Source organism: Heterocephalus glaber, unplaced genomic scaffold (assembly GCF_053883595.1).
Source record: "Heterocephalus glaber isolate CG9 unplaced genomic scaffold, H.glaber_assembly_v1.0 deba00001729, whole genome shotgun sequence".
Taxonomy (NCBI): Eukaryota; Metazoa; Chordata; class Mammalia; order Rodentia; family Bathyergidae; genus Heterocephalus; species Heterocephalus glaber.
In genome coordinates this window covers 1,856,053-1,865,554 of record NW_028258440.1, presented here as the reverse complement: position 1 = coordinate 1,865,554, position 9,502 = coordinate 1,856,053, and the positions used below count along the sequence as shown (strand labels likewise).

Genomic DNA, 9,502 nt, shown 5'->3' with positions numbered 1-9,502 from the left:
TCCATTATATGCATAAACTACATTTATCTATATGTCCATGTTTTTCCATACTGCCACCAATGAGTTGCAGCCACTTTTTGGCTAGTGTAAATAATGATACTGTGAACATGGGTGTACAGAATATCTGTTTGAAGCCGGGATGGTGGCCCACATTGTAATCTCCAGACTCAGAAGCCTGAGGCAGGAGGATCACCATGAGTTCAAAGCCAGCCTGGGCTACATAGTGAGTTCAAGACCAGCCTGAACTACATATTCTGTTTGAGAACCTGCTTTCAATATTCCCATCAGCAGTAAACAAAGGTTCCAGTTTTTACACATCCTTACCAACACCTGTGATTTTCCATGTCTTTTAATAACGGCGATTCCAATGGGTATGTGATTTTGATTTACATTTCTTTAATGGTCAGAAAAAGATATCTTTTCATGTGATTATTGGTTTTTGTAAATCCTCGGGAAAATATCTATCAAGTCATTTTGTCTGATTTTAAATTGGTTTGTTTGATTTGTCATTGTTGAATTGTAGAGGTTCATTATATATACTGGTCATTAACCCCTGAGCAGATACATAATTTGCAAACTAATTCCCATTATATTTTGTCTTTTCTCTCTTGATAACTATTTTTATATATACAATTTTTAATTTTGATGTGGCCCTACTTATTTTTTCCTTTATACCTGTGCTCTTAGTGTTGTATCTTTTCTCATTTAAAAATGAATTATTTGTTCTCTTATTATTACTAACTTGTAAGAGTTCTTTATGTATGGTTGATTGATAACAAGTCTCCCTTATCAGGCACATGATTCGAAAATATATTCTGCCATTTTGTGAGTTGTCTTTTCACTTTCTTATTGGCATGCTACACTTGATCTTAGCCAAAAGGCCGAGAAGCAATTCTTATTGGCATGCTTTGAGGGGAATTATTTTATTATTAGCCCAGCTCACTTGCTTTTCCTTTATTCAGCTATGCTTTTTAGTCCTCTCTAAATAGGGCATTATCTAGAGAAGAAAAAAAAATAGCAGAGTGGTGAGTGACTACAGCTCAGCCTCTCAGATTCAGAATTGAGACACTGGAAAATAACAGCCTAGGGAAAAACACACACACACACACACACACAGAGAGAGAGAGAGAGAGAGACAGACAGACAGACAGACAGACAGACAGAGACAGAGAAAGAGAGAATGAGAATAGATCCCAGAAACCAGGAAGGATCTGACAGGAAAATTTAAAATTACAGAGAAATTGAACAGACAGAACAAAAATATGGACAAGGGAAGAGACAGTCAGCACTTTCTTCCCAACTCCTGGCTTGCAGCTCCTGGAAAAGGAAGACTGAACTATAAAGACAAAGTGAATGCTGCTGACCCCAGAAGGCCTCAGGGAGAAATGCAATGGAATGGACCAATGGTTGCTGTGATTTGGTGGGAGCACAGGATTCTGCTCCCATGGGAGTCATTCTACAGGCAACACTCAGTGAATGACTCTAGCACAAGCACCCACCATATCCCTGGAGAGACTGCTTAGTCAGGCACCATTCTGGGGAAGGGCTGTCTATCTGAACCTGGAACTCAGAACAGCCACACAGCTTCACTTCAGGGCTCCCAATGTTATGTTCCCACATTGACTGGGTGAAAGACAGCCATGGGAGACAACTCAGTAAAGGGCAGGCTAGAAAGACACTCCCTGAGGGGTTTGAGCTAAGTGATGCAGGCCCCATTCCCACAGCCAGAGGCCAGGCCCAGTCTGAGTTGCATTGGATTTGAAAGTCATGGCATTGAGGCCCTTGCCTTATAATTCCTGTCTGCTGCTGCCTACATCCAGCATGGATCCAGTGTCTGATTGCCTCCTTTATCTACCAGTATGAAACAAGAACACATCTTGACTTGGACACTGCCCCAAAATGTAGATCCTGAAAGAAAACAACACATTAAAATTCATAGAGAAATTTCTCTTTTTAAATAAGTGTATATGTGTGTGTGTGTTTTCTTCTTTCCGTTCATCTTTCTTCTTCACTAATTTATTGGTGTTTGGGGAATTTTCCTTTGTCCTTTTCCTTTGCTTCTTTTTAAAATATATTTTCTTACTTTATTTTTCCTTTATTGTCTTTAATTTTTTCCTCTTCTTTCAATTTTTCTCCCTTCAATTTTTCTTTATTACTTTTATTCTCCATATAATTTATTTTTTCTCTTTTTTAATCTTTTATCACCCACTTCCCCTTCCCTTTTCTATACCTTTTATCTAATTGTATAGACATCATTCTACACCCCAGTAGGATCCCTTGCCCCACTTCTCTTTCCTACTTTTCATATTATATAGTTAAGGTTTCAAATTTTTTCTTGTACTCCCTAGTTCCCATCCCCCTATATCTTTTGATAGTATAACCATCAAGCTTTATTGTTTTTTAGATAATTAACTCTATACAATTATAGTTGAATTCTTTTCTGCCATTATCAAAGATTTAGCCATCACATTTAGTATAAATTAGCTGTGGGCCAATACCTGGTTAGTCTAGATGTCTACATTATAATTGTGGATTTCTTCTTTAGGGCTAAGGGTGCTACATAATTGATTCTTATGGTATGCTAATGTCCAATTTGTCTTGGACAATACTGTTGTAACTGATTTGCTTGATATTACAAGGGTCGTTCTCTGAAAGGCAACACCCAGATTACCTTTGTGACATTAAAAATTCTAGGGTACATCCCCAGAGAGCTTGGTGTTGAGCCAACCACACTGCATCCTCCTCTTCCAAATTAAATGAGGTGGTCAGATCTTGGGGCAAGGCAAAGGACTATAGTTAGACATACCCAACATACATAACTGAAAAGTGACTAACTGAGAAATCTTTATAATAGCCACAAAGTATTTGTAATATAAGCATCCACAAACTACAGCACAAAGCAAGCAAACAAAAACAATAGGCACATGAGAAGACAAAGTAACAGAATGCCACCCCAAATTTCCAGCTCCCCCATGGGCAATTCAGGGGCACCAAGGGGGAGAATAGCATAAGCCACACACCTGAATTACTTGAAAGGATGACAGAAGGTTAGAAAACAGATCAAAGAGGTACTCAGCAGGATCACAAAAAATAAGTAAACAAATAGTGGAAGCAATAACCAAAGTGATCTAGGAACTTTCAGAAGACGCTAATTAAAAGCTTGATGAGCTAAACAAAATGATACAAAACATGAATGACTAGTTTAACAAAGAATTAAGAGTCCATGAAAAGGTTTCAGTCAGAAATGCAGGAGACTGAAAATTATACTGAAAGTATGGGCAACAGAAGCAAACAATAGGAGGACAATTTCAGAACTAGAAGACAACGATGCCTTCAAACATCAACTATTCAAAGACACTTAAAAGCAACAAGAGAGTATAAAAATGGATCCAACAACTGCTAGATGACCAAAAGAAGACTAAAAGTAAGTAGAATAAGTGAAAAATCAGAAAACAGCACAAGTGGTATTTTTAAAAAAACTGTTCACAGAATTATAGGGAGAGAAATAAACATACAGACAAGTGCAGTATATAGAAACTTAAATAGCCATGTCCAAGCGAGAACCTTGCCACACCACATAATATTCAAAAAGTCTCTTATGGGGGAAAATCCTAAAAGCTGTTAGATTAAAGCAACAAATTACTTATAAAGGTAAAACCATGAAAATTACAGCAGACTTCTCAACACAAACCTTAAAGGCCAGAAGATTTTGAAGTGTTTCAGGTCATAAATGAAAGACTTCCAATCCTGACTTATGTATCCTGCAAAACTTTCCTTCCAAATCAATGGAGAAATAAGGAATTTCCATGTGAAGAAATTAAAAATTTTCAAGGATATCCTAGAAAGAGACAACGAAGCCAAAAATGCCAATAAGTAAAAAAGAATGAATACAATTGGCAGGATGAGGAGCTAAGCAAAAGGAAAAGAAAAAAAAAAGAAAATCAGCAGCAGAAAATTATGCAATGACAGGAATAAGTCAGTGTCTTTCAGTAATAACTCTTAGTGTGAATGGTCTCAATTCTCCAATCAAAAGCCACAGATTTGAATGGATCAAGAAATAAATCTTAGGGCCTAGGATTTAGCTCAGTGGTTCCACTGCCTGCCTCACAAGCACAAGGTCCCAAGTTCGATCCCCGGTACCAAAAAAAAAAAAAAAAAAAGAAAGAAAAAAAAAGAAATCTTAATGACATGTAGTATACAAGAAACACATTTAATGCAAAAATATTCACAGGTTAAAAATTGAAGGTTGAAAAACAATATTCTATGCAACAGAAACCTGGAAAAAAGCAAAAGGAGCTATTCTAATTTTAGACATAGTGGATTTCAAGTCAAAACTGATCAGAAGAGACAAAAAAGATTGCTACATATTGGTTAAGGGAACAATTCAACAGAAAGAGAAAACAATTATTAACTTATATGCATCAAACACCAGTGTGCCCAACTTCATAAAAGAAACACTACTGGACATGAAAAATCAGATAAACACCACTTCAGTTGTAACAGGGGACCTCAATACCCCACTGTCACAAATAGATCAACTAGATAAAATTCAGCAAAGAAATATCAGAGTTGAACCAAAACATTGAATACATGTACCTAATAGATACCTACAGAGTGTCCCACTCCAAAACAACTGAATACACATTCTTCTCAGCAGCACATGGGACTTTCTCCAAAGTAGACCACATACTAGTCCATAAAACACACTTAATTAAATAAAAAAGAGTAGAAATTATCCCATGTATGTTATCAGGTTATAGTGCAATGAAACTAGAAATCAATAGCAAGAGAAACAATAAAAACTATGCAAACACATGGAAATTAAACAATATCATCTTGAATAATCAATGAGTCTCAGAGGAAATTAAGGAAGAAGTAAGATACTTCTTAGAATCCAGTGATAATACCAGAACAACATACCAAAACCTGTGGGACACAATGAAAGCAGTCCTAAAAGAAAAGTTTGTAGTGGTGAGTGCCCATATCAGAAAAACAAATCCAGCTCAAATAAATAACTTAACAATGCACTTCGAAGTCCTAGAGAAACAAGAACAATTCAAATCCAAAGCTAGCATGAGGAAGGAAATTATAAAAATCAGAGCAGAAATTAATGAAATTGAAGCTGAAAAAATAATGGAATCATGGAGAAAAAATAAGAACCAAGATGCATCATGTAAAGGTCCAAGTTCCCAATGAGAAATGTAAACGTGTTGTATACCTACAATGTACCAATAAAAGAATTGAAGTAAAAAAAAATAGAATCATTTAATGGAAGAGTTGGCTTTTTAAAAGAATAAACAAAATAGACAAACCTTTAGCCAGACTTAGTAAAATAAGGAAAAAGAATACTCAAATCCTTGCAATTCTAAATAAAAAAGGTGAAATCACAAAATATTCTTCTGAAATACAGAAGAACATTGGTAACTACTTTGAGAACTGGTACTATAATACAGTAGAAAATTTAGAAGAAATGGATAAATTCCTAGATATAAATCAACTACCAAAGCTCAACCAAGAAGATATAAAAATTCTGATTAGTCCAATAGCAGTCAAATAAATTGAAGAGAAAAAAAAAAAAAAGAAAGTGAAGAAATACTAAAAAAAACCCCAAAAACTACCAACTAAGAAAATCCCAGGTCCAAATGGATTCATTACTGAGTTCTACAAGAACATTAGAGAAGAGCTAAAAATCAATACTCTTCAAACTCTTTAATGAAATCAAAAGTGAAGCAGTACTCCCTAAGTCATTCCTGTAAGCAAGCCTAATTCCAAAACCAGAAAAGGACCCCACCAAGAAAGAGAACTACAGGCCTCTTTAGTGAACATACCTTCAAAAATCCTCAGTAAGATACTGGAAAACAAGATGCAGCAAATCATCAAAAAGATCATATATTATGGCCAAGTAAGATTCATTCCAGGAATTCAGAGATGGTTTAAAATATGTAAATCAATAAATGTAATTAATACACCATGTCAACCAAAGCAAGCACAAAAATCACATGATCATCTTGATAGCTCCTGAAAAAGCTTTGACAAAATCCAATATCCATTCATGATTAAAAAAAAATGATGAAATAGGTATAGAAGGTCTTTATCTCAATGTAATAAAAGCCATCTATGACAAACCAATAGCCAACATCATACTAAATGGTCAAAAACTGAAAGCTTTCACTCTAAAATCAGGAACAAGACAAGGATGTCCACTATCACCACTCCTGTTCAATATAGTTCTGTAAATATTATCCAGAGCAATTAGACAAGAGAGAGAAATAAAAGGAATAAAGATAGGAAAGGAAGAAGTTAAATTATCATTATTTGCAGATGACATGATACTTTACATAGAAGACCCCCAAAACTCCACCAAAAGACTTTTAGATTTGATAACCAAATTCAGTTTTGTAGCTGGATACAAAGGCAACACTCAAAAATCAATAGCATTCCCGTACACAAATAACAAACTTACTGAGAGAGAAATTAGGGAAACCACGCCTTTCACAGTGGCATTGAAAAAATGAAATACTTAGGAATCAGTCTAACAAAGGAAGTACAAGATTGCTACATTAAAAACTACAGTACTTTGGGGAAGATACCCAGCAGGGTAATACCTGGGTCAAATGGGACTTCCAGTCCTAGTTCTTTGAGGTATCTCCATACTGATTTCCACAGTGCTTGCACCAGGCTACACTCTCGCCAGCAGTAGAGCAGGGTTCCTCTTTCCCCACAGCCCCGCCAGCATTTGTTATTGGTTGATTTCATGATAGCAGCCATTCTTTCAGGAGTGAGGTGGAATCTCAGTGTTGTTTTCATTTGCATCTCTTGAATGACCAGTGATATTGAGCATTTTTTCATATGTTTATTTGTTATTCTACTTCTTTGTCTGAGAAATGTCTGTTCATTTCAGATGCCCATTTTCAGATTGGGTCTTTAAATCTGGTAGGTCTGATTTTTTTAGGTACTTTATAGATTCTAGATAGTAGACCTTTGAGGAACAGCAGGTGAAAAATTTTTCCCACATTGTGGGTTGTCTCTTCACACTGTTGGTGGTTTCTCTTTTTGTGCATAAGCTTTTTAATAAGAAGAGATCCCACTTGTTGATTGTTTGTGCTAGTTCATGGGCAATTGAGGTTTTGTTCACAAAATCTTTTACTACAACAATGTCTTCCAGAGTTACTGTGATAAAAACAGCATGGGACTAGCAAAAAAAAACACAAAAAACCAGAATAACAAGAAACAGACCTGAGGTTCAGTGGAACAGAATACAAGATGCAGAAACAACTCCAAACACACTCAACCACCTTATCTTCCACAAAGGGGCCAAACACCTTCACTGGAAGAAAGATAGACTCTTTAATAAATGGTGCTAGCTTTCCACATGCTGAAGACTAAAACTAGACCCATGTCTCTCACCGTGCACTAAACTAAAATCAAAATAGATCAACGATCTAAATATTAAAACAGAAATGTTATATCTAATGCAAGAAAGAATAGGTGGAACTCTTGAAGACATAGGTGTAGGCAAAGTCTTTATGAACAAAGCCCTGATCACATGGGAAATATTACAAGGAATCAACAACTGGGATCTTATCTTACTAAAAAGCTTTTGCCCAGCAAAAGAAATCACCAATAGTAAAGAGACAACCAACAGAGTGGGAAAAAATTTTGCCAGCTCTTCCTCAGTCAAAAGGCTGATATCTAGAATATATAAAGAACTTTAAAAAACCAAATTCCCCAAATTTAAAGATCCAATTCAAAAATAGGCATCTGAAATGAATACACACTTCTCAGTTGAAGAAGTACAAATGGCAAATAAATATATGAAAAAAATGTTCAACATCACTCGTCATTCGAGAGATGCAAATTAAAACAATGCTGAGATCTCATCTCACTCCAGAAAGAATGGCTGCTATCAAGAAATTAACCAATAAGAAATTCTGGCGGGGCTGTGGGGAAAAAGGAACCCTGCTCCACTGTTGGTGGGAGTGCAGACTGGTGCAACCACTGTGGAAATCAGTATGGAGATACCTCAAAATACTAGGACTAAAGGTTCCATTTGACCCAGCTATCCCCCTTCTCGGTATCTTCCTAAAAGAATTAAAAGCATCATACCACAGTGATATGTGCACATCCATGTTCATAGCAGCACAGTTTGTAATAACGAAATCTTGGAAACAACCCAAATGCCCATCAACTGATGGATAGATAAAGAAGATGCATTTTTTAATACAATGGAGTACTACTCAGTCATAAAGAATAATAAACTTAAGACATTTATAGCTAAATGGATACACCTAGAGACCATGCACTTAAGTGAAATAAATAGGACACACATGTGTAAATATCACATTGTTTCTCTGGTGTGAGAAACTGAAAATGTAAATAAGGACTAAAAGGTATAAAAGATAATGTGAAAGAGAAAGAAAATGTTCAAATGGGAAGGGGCACAAGGGAAGGGGGAGAGGGAAAGGAAGGAAGGGAAAAGAAAAAAATGACAAAGAAAATGGAAACAAAGCTGTTGTAAGTAAGGGGAAGTGGAGTAGAAGGGAGAGGAGGGGAACAAGAAAAAACATGAATCAAGATACATCATGTACAGGTACAAATTCCATATGATGAATATGGTCATTATGTATATCTAAATTGTACGGATAAAATAATTAATAATTTTAAATGGCCATACTTCCAAAACTGTAAAACAGATTTCATGCAATCCCAATAAAAATACCAATATAGCATTTATCACAGAGCTAGAGAAAACAATGCTAAAATTCATATGGAACCAGAGTAGATCTAGAATAACAAAAGCAGTTCAAGGCAACAATGGCAAGGCAAAGGCAACACAATTCCAGACTTCAATTCAGACTACAAAGCTACGGTGATTAAAAAAAAAAAAACCCCACACAAAACAGCATGCTATTGACAAAAAAAACCCCAAAAAACAAACAAAAAACTTCTGATCAATGGAACAGAACAGAGGATCCAGAAACAACCCCAGGCACACTCAACTACCTTATCGTTGACCAAGAGGCCAGATACTTTCACTGGAGGAAAGAGAGCCTCATTAACATGTGGTGCCTGGAAAACTGGCTTTCCATATGCTGAAGACTGAACCTAGACCTATATCGCCACTATGCACTAAACTAAAATCAAAATGGATCAAAGATCATAATATAGAAACAAACATTAAATCTGCTGGAAGACATAATAAGTAAAACTCTTGAAGACATAAGCACAGGCAAAGACTTTTTGAACAGAACCCCGGTTGCACAAGAAATAATACCACGAATCACCAAATAGGATCAAATCAAATTTAAAAGCTTCAGCACAGCAAAGAAAACCACTGACAGAGTGAAGAGACACCATAGAGAATAGGAAAATATTGTGCCAGCTACTCATCAATCAAAGGAATATTATCTGAACTATGTCAAGACCTCAAAAAAAAGTCCTGCCAAATTTAAAGACCCAATCAAAAAATGGGCATCAGAAATGAAAAGACATTTCTCAGATG

The 9,502-nt window shown here is 35.9% G+C and overlaps 1 pseudogene; it reads right to left on the bottom strand.

The window, feature by feature from the left end:
• Positions 1 to 718: 718 nt before the first annotated feature.
• On the bottom strand, positions 719 to 893 carry LOC147821572 (U2 spliceosomal RNA; annotated as a pseudogene).
• Positions 894 to 9,502: the final 8,609 nt, after the last annotated feature.